The following is a 13,784-nucleotide window of genomic DNA, read 5'->3' on the forward strand; positions in this document are numbered from 1 at the left end:
ATGCAGCTCAGAGCAGAGGGTTTGGAATTCTGATACCAAAACACCTAAGGCAGGCCTATCAAACTGGCGGCCTGTTGGCCAGATGTGTCACATGCAGGCCACGCCAACCCCAGCTCTGCAAAAGCAAATAACATCACGATACGTCATGATATGTCACATGACATGATTGAGTTTGACACCTGTGACTTAAGGTACACAGCCACTAATAAGAAGTGATAAAATTTCTCAATATAAATTCTTCATTTGGTTGTATTTGTAGAAATCTTGTTAGCACTGTGGGGGGAAAATTCATGAATAGCAGCATTAATATTCTAAGCACTAGTACATCACAGAACTGGAAGTTTTCCAAGTCTGTGGATGTATGGTTTCAAAATTTCTTACTCTGACAGCTATGATAACAATATCAAAACAAAATTCAACCTATTACTCCATGTTTATCCGCTCATTTTCCCAAATGGTCCAGAATATTCTGCAAACTAATGCATGAAATGCCTTGAATTTAAAATAGATTCACACTAATGAAAATGTCTAAAAAGGAACTGGTTGGTTAAATATGATTATGATCAGAATATCTTTCACCTTTAAGGTACTATCTTTGCAAGATATAATTACACTAAATATGGTGAATATTTTGGAGTCACTGTACAGATTCTGAAAGCAATCTATTCTAGAAAGTCTATTCTAAATGTATATAGATAGCTCTTAACTTATTATCAACTGAGAGCAACACTTTCATCATTAAGCAATGTGGCTGTTAACCACATTGAGTCTGATTTTATGGCTTTTTTAAATCACTGTTGTTAAGCAAATTTGGGTTCCCCCATTGACTTTGCTTGTCAGATGTCAGCTTGAAATGTTGCAAGTACATGCCAGTTGTCAAGCACCCGAATCACAATCACCTGACAATGGGGATGCTGCAACAGTCACTACTGTGAGAGCTGGAGATCCTTCATTTTTTCAGTGCTGTTGTAAATTCAAACAGTTGCTAAATGAATAGTTGTAAGTTGTAAATGATCAGAATGTACCATAATTTTGGGATTTTATAGGATCTCTTCTGGTGGTCAACAAAGTGTTTAATATTAGTTCAATTAAACTTCATTATGCTTCTCAACTATGCACAAAAATACAACTCATTAGAAAAGGTCCAGATTAATTTTCTAAGAATTTTAGAAGTAAAAACCTAGGGTCTCTCAAGTTCAGTGATAGACATGGAGGTGTAATAAAGATAAACTGAGGTAAATAATCATTTAGATTGTTCACTTTTAAATTCTGGTTGAAATCATTACTACTTTTAGTGGAGTTACTATTCACAATTCCACAGGATAATTTTCAATGTTTTTGGAAAAGGACCTTGAAGAGTACTTTATAGTTTATGGGGTTTTCCCTAGAATTGATGTTTCTTAATGAGATACCACAAATCTAAGGGCATGGTTAGACAAGTCTGGAATATAACTTTTTTAAAAAAGGTAAAGATGTCTAGTACACTTTTTTGAATTTAATTAAAAAGCACATTGTTTTTCAAATCTCAAAATCCTTAACAGATGAAGACTTTCTCAATAGTTACCTCATAAGCTTTCATTATGAGGACCCAGGTTGTTGGGGGCAATATGCTGACTCTGTAAACCGCTTAGAAGGGCTGTAAAGCACTGTGAAATGGTATATAAATCTAAGTGCCACTGCTATTATGACAAACCTGAATAGCCTTGTTTGATTCCACTGAAGGCCATATTCAAAGTCACTGTGCCCGTGTAGTGCAGATGAAAGAAAACAAGTTCATTTGAAAAGTACTTCTGAAGATCGGAAATTATAGGACTAATAGTAACTAGTTTTATATTCCACAATTAAGGTCACCCTCCACGAAAAAATCGGCAGTACCCACTATGTAAGAAAGGTTGGTGAAATTAACATAACTTGCTGAGATGCCAAACTAACTTTTGATTTTGTGGCTTATGACTTTATTTTGTATTTACTATATCTTTTTCTTCAAATGTACTTACATATGTAAAATCCTTTAATAAAAACTATTTTAAAAAAAATAATAAGCTTTTCAGATATTATTTACCGCTTCCAGATAGTAGCCTGCTATTCATGACCCTAAACTGGTAAAGAATACTCTATCACCAACCTGTTTCCAGAAGTTGAGGAAAACTGCACACTTGTAGCTTTTTCTGCTGTTATTATTAGAAGACAACCAATAAACATAAAAGGAATTGTTTAAATATCACTGTCCTCTATGAATCAGGTGCAAGAGAAAGCAAAACGAAACATTTTCATCCTGACATTTGAGTAACTGAATTGTTTTTAATCAGGTGTAAGAAGTAGCAGCTAAAAATTTGGTTATTCTCCACATACCTTGAATTTTTTATAAACTCTTTTTCATCCTACCTGTTTGCATACCTTGGCAGAGATATTTGTTTCCATGAACTCAATGGGACATAGCACTTTTAGCAGAATTGCCATCTGAAGTCTTGTGTTGCGATTTGCCTTTTACTATTTTGTAGGGTATCTTGTACTGTACCATAAAACCAGATTGGTTCTCTAATAAACCTACTCCTTTCTGTTTACATAGAATACAGCAATAATATTCTGTATTTATTTATATATTGAATATAGGTTGGCATATTCATGAAAGCATCATTATACAATGATTATTGGTTACAAATAACCATTGATACAATGGTTATTTCCTTTTATTATATACATTTGTTCTCTATATGTGTTTTTTCCCCCAGATTTGCATAGCCCATCAACTCTGGAAACATTGAAGCTGGAAAAAAAGAACAAATATGCATGGATATACATGTTTTGCTTTAACTTTAGTTGCTAAATATCATAGTATCACTATTAAATAACAATCTCCTGTCCCTACATCCAGTCTATCACTCTCTTCAAGGCAAGTTCTATCATTTATCATGGCAATTTATACTCACATTCTCCTCTCAAATTCAGCTGATATTGTAATTTGTTGGTTTTTGGGTGCTCCTTGGAAACATTTATTTTCATGTGTTATGTATAAGAATGTTCAAAATCTTTACATTCTTTCTCAACATTCTATAGTTATTAATCATGTGATATTAAATTAGTGATAGTTCCCCCTTTTCAGGTATTTTTCCCTTCTGTCCTCATCTGTATTTACTTCTTGTTCTCTATCTCATGTCTCATCTAGCATTCTCTACTTTTTTGTGGTATCTCAGACTTTGAAATCCTATTTAAAAAATACACGATGGACATTATATATGGCTGCTCCCAAGTCTGTCCTTCTTGTATATTTGTTTTATCTTTGTTCACTTTGTTTCAATTAAAAAAACAAGCTTTAATTGTATTTTAACCATAGTATTATATAGAACTGAAACTGAATAGATTCTAGGAATGCTGAATATGATGAATTGTGGCATAATTACTGACAATTTTAGGAGAAAAATAACTGCTTTAACCGGACCACTTAAAAGAAACAATAATGCCTAGTTATGTTGCATTTGTTTTGCATCAGTATGTTACTACAAATTGCTACCTACGTTGCTAAAGATGACATTATGCTACTATAATAAGATGTCTCAAATTGAGAAAATTGATCATAAGCAGCTAAATGTACCAGAGAGTCTTCAATTTATCATTTTTCATCTAAGGAAAGACTCATTGTTTTGCTAGAAAACACAGAGAAGAATGAAACAAAATAAACTTGTCTTGGATGTTTGTGTGTTTATCTGTGTGTACCATAAATATCATGGGCAACTCTATCAGTTGCCTTTTAAATCCAATATGTACAAAGCCAGTAACATAAGCATAACAACCTGTAAAATGAAAACACCAAGTTACAATTATTTTAATAAAAGCCAACTCACTAGATTTTGAAGTTATTGCAGCATATGAGCCATGACTATCTATCTATCTATCCATCCATCCATCCATCCATCCATCCATCCATCCATCATTTCTTATTGTGAAATACACACACACACACATGTGCACGAGGGAGAAGGGTGGTTAAGAAATATGAAATATTAATAAATAAATGCATCACAAAACGATCAAACAGTTTTGAAGACAAATAGAGTTTGGAAAGCTAGCATCCCTCCAAGCTATAATAAAAGAAAAATGGACCTTTAGTGCTGTTAGCTATTTTTGGAACTGCAAAAAATCCATGTAAGCATTCAGCTCTTCTAATGAAGTTTTGACATACCAAGCAACATTGCACTCAAACTGAGAATGGTTAAAAAGAAAAGAGGACATCATCTGTACATTTTCTTTTTGCCTACAAAGGCACACAGGCACATTACAACGAGAACATTAGGCTTCTAATTTAAGCATGTACACACACATACCTAACAATCCTGACATCTACAACCTTTAGATAAATATCCAGAGCAGTTTGCTTACCGTATATACTCAAATGCTAAAACAAACCAAGCCACTGTTGGAAAAGGCTTTTTAAAAATATGAATAAAAATGGTCCCTCTTTTGTGGCTCTTAATCTTCAAGCTCAGTCTAGCCTTCCTTCTCTTTTCATTAGCTGGACATGTGTCAGCTCTCTCACATCTGCGATTTTTCACTGGCTAGAGCTGCCTGTCCGATTACAGAGAAACACAGATGGATCCCAGATGGGGAAGTCCTGCCAAACAGAGCAGCTCTTTACCTTGCCAAAATCTCTAGATATGTGTATCTATGTATAGATGTATACATACATACAATCACAAAGGCACACACACACACCTACCTTCTATCTAGCTCTCTTTTGCTTCCCCGCTGCTTGCTGTCTCTGTTACCAGGGATCTTTGCGAACTGATGTCACTAAATCCACATCTACCAGCAGCTTTCATTTAATCTGACATTAATGTGTTAAAAGACACGTAATTTGCTTTTGGCCAACAGTACAAATGATATTGTGCTACAACTATTCAGCACCCCAAGTGAGCAAGAGCTTCAAAGACCAGGACAGCACCTTATGGACAATGGATTGCCTCTTTTCAAAAGCCTTGTGTTTTTTGTTTGCTTTGGAGCCTTTTTTTGGAGGGGGGAGGGCAAATTCTGAGAGTTTTGTAAATAAGAAGCAACTTTCATAAAACCTCTTAAGCAAAAAAACCACAGAACCTTGGCAAACTAACAAACATGAGATGTTTCATGTAAACCTTCACAGGTCTCACCCGACTTTGCAAGTGAGTGAGTGAGTGAGTGTGTGTGTGTGTGTGTGTGTGTGTGTGTGTGTGTGTGTGTGTGTAAATACTTTAATGGACAAATGTATATGATATTCATTAGTTTTGTTATTTCAGACTCCCCTTTGTTCTGGAGTCCAAGAAGGGTGTATGTAATGCTTTCAACTATCCTGTGAGTAAGGCCTTCAATACAAATGGAAGACTTGAACTTGGGGTTTCCTTGTGCCAATCTAACTGCCAACCTGTTAAGGTTGTGATGTTTAACAAAGTGATGCCCAAGTGATACAAGAGACAACAGAAACAGCCATCAAATAATTCCAGAGCCAATCCCTCAGTGTTATAGCTCAATCCACCTAGAAGCCATAAATGGGCATAGCAAAATAACTAAAAAGGGGAAAATTCAGTGGTGGGAGTCAAATATTTTTACCACCGGTTCAGTGGGCGTGGCTTGGTGGGAGTGCTTTGCGCACATGCACATACTTTGCATGTGCACATGTGCCAAACATGCACTTTGCGCAGGTGCAGAGGCGTTTGTGCAGGCACAGAGGTGTTCTAACTCACCTCCTGCAAGCCTGCACGATCCCGGTCGCTTCAACAGCTGCCGTGCGGCACTCTTCCGCGCTTCAAATTCAGAGGATAAAAGTGAGAACCCGGGCGGGAGGGAGGGTGGGCCCAACAGCAGAGCAGTGGAGAGAACTGGTTCAGTCTCTGCTGCTAATCGCTGCTACCGGCTCGGCAGAACCGGTAGAATACCACCACTGAGAAAATTGCTTTTGTAATATATTTCCATTCTATATGGCAGTGATCCCCAACCTTTCTTATGCCGCGGCCCGGTATCCCCAACCTTTTTATGGCGCGGCCCGGTACCGGCATTAGCTGGGCGCCGCCATCTTTTTTTGATGAAAAAGTGCTTCCGGTGACCTCACCGGAAGCACTTTTCATCAAAAAGATGGCGGCGCTTAGCGCTCGTGAGCTTTTCCGGTAGAAATGGCTTTCTACCTGGAAAAGCTCACCGAGAGCAGGCGCCGCCATCTTTTTGATGAAAAAGTGCTTCCGGTGAGCTTTCTACCCGGAAAAGCTCACCGGAAGCACTTTTTCATCAAAAAGATGGCAGCGCCCAGCAAACCAGCGGCCCGGTAAGACTTGTTCCACTTGTTCCTGCTATATGGAATCCAAATTCCAATACTTTTAAAGCTTGCTTTCTTCATTCAATTTACCAGCTGTATAAATTAAAATCTGTTGCCATAATTTATATTGAAATAACTTCCATGTTTAATTCCCATAAAACTCTATCCATAACGGGTTAATAGTAAGAGCATAATAATATACTTTTATGCCTCCACTTTCATGTTGGCATCTCAAGAAGCTACTTGTGACTGAAGATGCTGTTCTATGTGCTCAACTGATCAGCAATATCTGATTCAATTATTTCCACCAAATTATCTTTTAAGAGCAGGGCCCACTTGTAATGATCCCCACGCTATAAACAGAAGTGGGCAACTTTTAGATGGCTGAAGCCATGCTTATTGAGAAGGAGAAGAACCTGAGAGCTACATGTTTAAATTAATTCTTATTAAGATGGATGATTTACAAAAGAATTCAAACCTATGTATTTTTAGCTTTTGTGGGCTAAAACATTAAATAAATACACATGCTTGTAGCAGTAGACCAATAGGGAAGCTCTTTGAAACTGTCACCAGATCTGGTAGAACACTTTTGTAAGTTAGCACATTCATTCTCGGAAGACATCCAAGAGCATGTACATCTTTCCTGAAAAATTGCCTCCCCTATCTTGGCCACAATATCTGCAACAATTCAAATGTGACACATGCAAGCAATTAGCAAGCAGGGTGTGGGGAAGGGGAAGGAACTATTGGCTTTTGATGTTGGGGGAGAAATACTAAACACAGGAATTGCATGCTTACAGAAGACCCCCCTCCCTGATAGGAAGTCCCAGTGGTTTGAGTTAAGAAAATATGCTTCAGAGCATAGCCACGTATTAATGGCTTAGTACTTCTGGGATTTTTGAGCCATCACAGCAAACACAGCATAAATTAAGAAGGCTTGGCTCCCATTAATTATACATCTAAAGATGGGTGCCAATGATTAAAGCAGGCTTTTAAAATTCCTGGAGTCCAAATCACACCATTGTGCTCCCAAAGGCAGTTCCAATAAACTTCTTTAAAACCCTGAGCTTAACAATAATGGATGAAGGAACACAATTCAGAATTCAGAATACGGTAATGGATACCTTAACAGCCCTGAACTTTTTAGTTTTTCATGTCTAGAAAGATTATACATGTATACCAGTGGTGGTATTCCGCCAGTTCGCACCGGATCGGGAGAACCAGTAGCGATAATTTGGCGTGGGTTGCCGAACCGGTAGTGACTTCTGGCTGGCCACACCCCTGAACCGGTCATCCGCTCGCACCCGATTCTCGCTTGTCCCGCCTGACGCTCGTCCCGCCCAGTCACTCCTCAAACCACACTGGGTCCTCGTGGCTTAACCTGACTTCCCACATGGTGCCTGGCCCTGTGCCCCAACGGAGCAGCTGTGATCTTCCTGCTAAAAGGTAAGCCTGCAAGTCGCACTAACCCCCCTCCCCAGCGTCACCGGAGCTTCCCAAGGGCCCTCCCACCACTCCCAGGCTCGCTTGGCTCACTTTGTTGCTGGTGTGGACCCATCCCAGGCGGGAGCACTGGCTGCCCCATCCCCGGGCTCATCTGGCGAGACCGGGAGGGCAGATGTCCCGAGCTGCATATGTTGTGTGCAATTTGCTGTGGTCGGCGCCTTTCTTCCTTTCCCCCAGGAGAAGGAGGACGCGGGCAATGGAGGCTGAAGCAGCAGTGCCGCTTGTTTTCTTCCTTCTCCCAAAGGGACGCACCGCTTCCAGCCTGGCCTGGCCAGCGGGTGGGTGGCCGGCCCTTGAGGGCTTCTTTATTGCACTGGAGCTGAGAGGGGTGGCAGAGGTGCCCATGTGCAGGAGCCCTGGTACTTCTGCCCACCCCGCCCTCCTGGAATATCATCGCGGCGGACGTTCACTTTCTTTTCATCCCCCAGGACCACTGCCACCCATGTCCTCCTTCTCCCAGGGGAAAAGGAAAGCACGGCTGCAGCATGCTCTGGCCTCCATTGCCTGCGTCTTTCTTCTCCTGGGAGGAAAGGAAGAAAGGCATGGCTGCAGCATGCTCTGGCCTCTGCCACCACACACTACTGAGCCTCATTTTGACTTGTTTTAAGGACATTACATCAAAGTTGGATCAGCCTGTAGTGTTTTTTTCCACTTTAATTTTGAGTGTAACTCCAAATCCAGATCTCTATGGGTCGCTAAATTTGATTTCCATTGATAATTTTTGAGTGATTTTGTTGTCAGCACATTCAACTATGTAATGAACAAAGTATTTAATAAGAATATTTCATTCATTCAGATCGAGGAGGTCTTATTTTTGTGTTCCCTTTATTTTTTTGAGCAGTGTATTTGTTATGTTCAGCATCTTGAGTTGGCCAAAGTATATAAAAAGTAGGATAAATGTACAGTATAATAGTAATAATAATACGGTAGGTTTAATCACAGTTTAATTATAGGATTTATATAGCACATGATGCTTTGTACACAGTAATCCAAAACCAAATAAACTACATTGTGGTTTAATCTATTGTGTGAATCCAGCCAATCAACAAGATAAGACCCACAGAACCAGTAAAATCAACCTCCATGAGTTGCAAAGCCACTTCCTTCCCAAGTACTGCAAACCATGTTCTCTTGAATGCAGTTTCATCATTGCACCCTAAAAACCAGTGTCATATCTTCCTGCAACAAACTTTCCTGAAATAGTTAGATATTTTACAAGCTGCTAAGCATATTCGATTGCATATTCTTCTCCCAAGTGAATGCCTTCTACATTAACACGAGGACTAACTAGTATTTTTCAGCACACATCTCCTGAAAATAGCATTGTAATACCCGCTTTGATTTGTCTTTACTTCTATATTTGTGTAATATAATATTCAATTCACAAGATCTAAACAAAACGTTTTTACAACACCTAAACAATAGCAATAGCACTGACTTTTATACAGCTTCACAGTGCTTTACAGCCCACTCTAAGCAGTTTACAAAGTCACCCATACTGCCCCCAACAAGCTGCTAGAAACACCACAAGCCACGGTGTATATGCTTGAAGGAGACCTTAAATGCTTAATTATTTTATTACAGTACTTGCCATAAAATAACAAATCTGGTATGCAGAAAATAGACTATGTTAGAGCCTCAGGCAGCCAGGCCAGCAATAAGAAGGGCTGGGAAGTTCATTAATATATGCACAAGTTCCCTGGCTTTGCAGTATTTGAAGGTTAGGTTTTTTCTCATGTGACCATCAGGATTATTGCGTGTTTTTGGTTTCTTGACAGCATGGCAAATTCCATTTTGTCTATTTAAGGACTGATGGGCAGTTATTTCTCCATGCCTCCTACTCCATAGTTCTCAAGCTGCTTTGGAGTGCTGGGGAACCTTCTGGGACATATTTTCAGAAAAGGCACATGATATAGGTAGTTGACCATAACCCATAAATTCCAGGATAAGAGGTAGGGCCTATCTTCTTCCCAGCAGAAATTGTGTGTAGATATCCAAGACAAAGTCACACAAACCATCCATGCAATAAAGTACTTTGATCTGCTACAAGTCTGCATGTTATACAGCTGTCAAAAGGCACTTGAGGTCTAACAGAAGGAAATGACAACTGCCATGACAGTGAGCATATGATTGTCCTCTTCATCTCAGATAATTTTTAGAATGGCTACAAAGGTAGTTTTTCAAAAGTTTATGCACGATATTTCTGATTTAATGAATGAATTCTGAATTCTCACATGAACTACAAATGCATGTACAAAATCACAAAAAAGCAACATTTATATTATCTAGTCCAACAGTCTGCTCAGCATACAAACAAACCAGACAGACAGACATCCAACCTTGAAATCATCCTCTTCGTTAACCTGGGATAATTAAGTACCAAGCTATCTGACTGCAAACTGAGTAAAGTGATAAATAGCTTATGGTCTGCAAGTTAGCTAATCTTGCTTTTAAATGTTTCATTAATTCAATTACCTCACAATTTTCAGGAATATCAACTTTGTCAGTTTGGTGACCTTAGCCAAACTGGTAAAATGATAATACATTTGCTTGTCTTTTATGAATTCTAACTTTAAAACTTTAAAAGTTTTGCCTATTCAAATTTGCAAATTCATACAGAGGATAAAATAAATGTGCCAAAAATGGCATAATATAATACATTTTGGGCATCAATAAAAAGATTCTAAGCTCAATGAGTACATTAGAGACCGCCAGCAATTTTGTAATCCAGACAGCAAAAATTCTAAGAAAATAAATAGTGCTGCCTGAAATGAGAAGAAAAATCACTTGAATTCGTTTTTCAGTTTTTTCGCACACTTCCAAGCAGCTTATTAAGACACCAATATCTGAGGACAGAAGGCTATTCATGCTTTATTTTAAAGAGGCTTATAAGGAAACACAAGTAAATCTGGAAAAATATGGTATATCAAGTTTTGAGCCAAAATTTCTGTGCCTATCATAGTACATTTCCTGAACTGCGACAAAGCTGAACTTGTGCTGATTTGTATTAATGTTCATGATGTGACATCATTTGGTTTGTTTTCACAGATTTGCTGCCTCCACGAAAAGTAATTGATTATTTAAGGCAACCATAGATTTGGCATGCTTTAATGAAGCTTTTAGGAAACCAGAGGTACACACTTCCCTGAGACTAATTCCAGCTGAATGTTCCCTGCTCGTTTCTAAAAGGAACAAGAGACACTCAAGAACTTTTGCCACATTTGATCATACAGTGATACTGCAGTACATATAAGTAGTTTAAATAGGATCATAATTTACAGTTGATATTGCAATAAAAAGTCGATGCTTTAAACTTTTAATTATTTAACATTTAAACTATTTCTGGAAATTATCTGTCCACATTTGCAATCACAAAAAAGTTGGGTCATCTGATATGCTCAATATCATGAAAACAATAACTCTGTGAAACCACCGCTTTACAATAACAATTACAATTACAATGCTGTGAAATCAACGTTTTTCAGGATTGAGTTTTGTAGCAAATGGAAGGAGCAAACTGCACGCCCAACTAATTTTCATGCTTATCTTACATTCTTTTCATCAGAGATTTGTGGACTAAAATGAAACAGACTTGTAGAGATATCCAATACAATTGACTGCACATCCTGCTGCCAATAATGTGGGGAGGGCTTTCACAGCAGCAATTTTAGTATTACAATGAGAAGAAAAGCCATTTCAGAAATAAAAATACCAACCAATATGTTTTTAAAGGAAGGGTACAGTTTATCTTTGCAACCAATAATGATCCTCAAATATAAAACCATCACCAATTAAATAAATAAGGTATAGCAAAGTACAATAGAAGCAGACCAAGTAAAACAAAACATGGTTGGCCCTTAAAAATTAAGGCAAAATATACAATCTTGATTAGCACCAGACATTATGCAAAATGACAGGATTTTTATTTAATGCCCAATGTCAAGCCAAGAAGAAAACCAGAGCACTTCCTGGGAATATATTTCAGGGTACTAGCAAAAGAATTCTCACTTCAGAATCAAGGAGGATACAAAACAGTTCCTTCTTTTGATGACCCAGGAAAGGAGCTTGGTGTTTTGGAGAACATGTACTTTTATGCAAATATTCCTAAACTGCTAAACTAACTTTTGCATCAGAAGCAGTAGAATATATAATGATAGGAAAGCAAACAATACAGGTGAAACTCGAAAAATCAGAATATCGTGCAAAAGTTCATTTATTTCAGTAATGCAACTTAAAAGGTGAAACTAATATATGAGATAGACTCATTACATGCAAAGCAAGATAGTTCAAGCCTTGATGTGTCATAATTGAGATGATTATGGCTTACAGCTCATGAAAACCCCAAATCCACAATCTCAGAAAATTAGAATTACATGCAATCAATAAAACAAGGATTGTACATAGAACAATATCGGACCTCTGAAAAGTATAAGCATGCATATGCACTCAGTACTTGGTTTGGGCCCCTTTTGCAGCAATTACTGCCTCAATGCAGCGTGGCATGGAAGCTATCAGCCTGTGGCACTGCTGAGGTGTTACAGAAGACCAGGATGCTTCAATAGCGGCCTTCAGCTCTTCTGCATTGTTCGGTCTTATGTCTCTCATCTTTCTCTTGGCAATGCCCCATAGATTCTCTATGGGGTTCAGGTCAGGCGAGTTTGCTGGCCAATCAAGCACAGTAATCCCACAGTCATTGAACCAGGTTTTGGTGCTTTTGGCAGTATGGGCAAGTGCCAAGTCCTGCTGGAAAATGAAGTCAGCATCCCCATACAGCTCGTCTGTGGAAGGAAGCATGAAGTGTTCCAAAATCTCCTGGTAGACGGCTGCATTGACCCTGGACTTAATGAAGCTCAGTGGACCAACGCCAGCAGATGACATGGCTCCCCAAATCAACACAGACTGTATAAACTTCACTCTAGACTTCAAGCATCTTGCAGTGTGTGTCTCTCCATTCTTCCTCCAGACTCTGGGTCCTTGGTTTCCAAATGAGATGCAAAAGTTGCTCTCATCAGAAAAGAGGACTTTGGACCACTGAGCAACAGACCAATTCTGTTTTTCTTTAGCCCAGGTAAGATGCTTCTGACGTTGTTTGTTGTTCAGGAGCGGCTTGACAAGAGGAATACGACATTTGAAGCCCATGTCCAGCATCCATCTGTGTGTGGTGGCTCTTGATGCACTGACTCCAGCCTCAGTCCACTCCTTGTGAAAGTCCCCAACACTTTTGAATGGCCTTTTCCAGACAATCCTCTCCAGGCTGCGGTCATCCCTGCTGCTTGTGCACCTTTTTCTTCCACACTTTTCCCTTCCACATAACTTTCTATTAAAGTGCACTTTGGGAACAGCACTTTGGGAACATCGAACTTCTTCTGCAATTACCTTTTGAGGCTTTCCCTCCTTATGACACCCTAGGGTGTCAATGATGGTTTTCTGCACAACTGTCAGGTCAGCAGTCTTTCCCATGACTGTGATTCCTACTGAACCAGACTGAGACCATTTAAAGGCTCAGGAACCCTTTGCATGTGTTATGGCTTAATTAGCTGATTAGAGTGAGACACTTTGAGCCTAGAATATTGAACCTTTTCACAATATTCTAATTTTCTGAGATTGTGTATTTGGGGTTTTCATGAGCTGTAAACCATAATCATCTCAATCATGACACATCACGGCTTGAACTATCTTGCTTTGCATGTAATGAGTCTATCTCATATATTAGTTTCACCTTTTAAGTTGCATTACTGAAATAAATGAACTTTTGCACAGTATTCTAATTTTTCGAGTTTCACCTATACTTAACACAGTGATGGCTTCAAATCAGGTAAAGGAAACAACTATCCTCAAATTCACCCACAATCACCCCAACACAAACCTAACTTCCACTTTTATAGTGCTCACAAACATATCATGAGGCATTCATGATGCAAATGACTATAATTATCCCCAAAAAGGAAATAGAAGTTCTGAGAAGGAACAACTACAGTGAACCAAATGAATTCCTTAAAGG

The 13,784-nt window shown here is 38.8% G+C and overlaps 1 protein-coding gene across 3 annotated transcripts in view; it reads right to left on the reverse strand.

The window, feature by feature from the left end:
- The window catches only part of CBFA2T2 (CBFA2/RUNX1 partner transcriptional co-repressor 2), a 102,381-nt gene that overhangs the window by 63,377 nt on the left and 25,220 nt on the right, over positions 1 to 13,784 (reverse strand). The gene's annotated exons all lie outside the window — the stretch shown is intronic.

The sequence above is a fragment of the Notechis scutatus genome, chromosome 3 (genome assembly GCF_049901735.1).
Source record: "Notechis scutatus isolate UNSWTSFEM ecotype Mainland chromosome 3, rNotScu1.2, whole genome shotgun sequence".
Taxonomy (NCBI): domain Eukaryota; kingdom Metazoa; phylum Chordata; class Lepidosauria; order Squamata; family Elapidae; genus Notechis; species Notechis scutatus.